An 862-nucleotide genomic window follows, 5' to 3' on the forward strand; every position below is an offset into this window, starting at 1 on the left:
GGAATGCTGCAGGGACTGGGGAAATCCAGGGAATTGTGCAGGCAATGGGGGAATTCAGGGAATTGTGCAGGGAATTCCATGGGGAATGGGGAAATCTGGGAATTCTGCAGGGAATGGGGAATCTGAGAATTCCATGGGGAATGGAGAAATCTGGGAATTGTGAGGGAATTCCATGGGGAATGGAAAAATACAGGGAATTCCATAGGGAATTCTGCAGGGAATGGGGGAAATCTGGGAATTGTGCAGGGACTGGGGGATCTGGGAATTCCATGGGGAATGGAGAAATCTGGGAATTGTGAGGGAATTCCATGGGGAATGGAAAAATACAGGGAATTCCATAGGGAATTCTGCAGGGAATGGGGGAAATCTGGGAATTGTGCAGGGAATGGGGAACCTGGGAATTGCATGGGGAATGGAGAAATCTGGGAATTGTGAGGGAATTGCATGGGGAATGGAAAAATACAGGGAATTCCATAGGGAATGGGGGAATCTGGGAATTCTGCAAGGAATTCCATAGGGAATGGAGAAATCTGAGAATTGTGCAGGGAATGGGGAAATCCAGGGAATTCTGCAGGGAATGGGGAAATCCGGGAATTCTGCAAGGAATTCCATAGGCAATGGAAAAATACAGGGAATTCCATAGGGAATTCTGCAGGGAATGGGGGAATCTGGGAATTGTGCAGGGAATGGGGAAATCCAGGGAATTCCATGGGGAATGGAGAAATCTGGGAATTGTGCAGGGAATGGGGGATCTGGGAATTCTGCAGGGAATGGGGAATTCCAGGGAATTGTGCAGGGAATGGGGGAATCCAGGGAATTCCATAGGGACTGGGGAAATCTGGGAATTCTGCAGGGAATGGGG

The sequence above is a fragment of the Corvus brachyrhynchos genome, unplaced genomic scaffold, assembly GCF_000691975.1.
Source record: "Corvus brachyrhynchos isolate BGI_N302 unplaced genomic scaffold, ASM69197v1 scaffold350, whole genome shotgun sequence".
In the NCBI taxonomy this organism is placed as follows: domain Eukaryota; kingdom Metazoa; phylum Chordata; class Aves; order Passeriformes; family Corvidae; genus Corvus; species Corvus brachyrhynchos.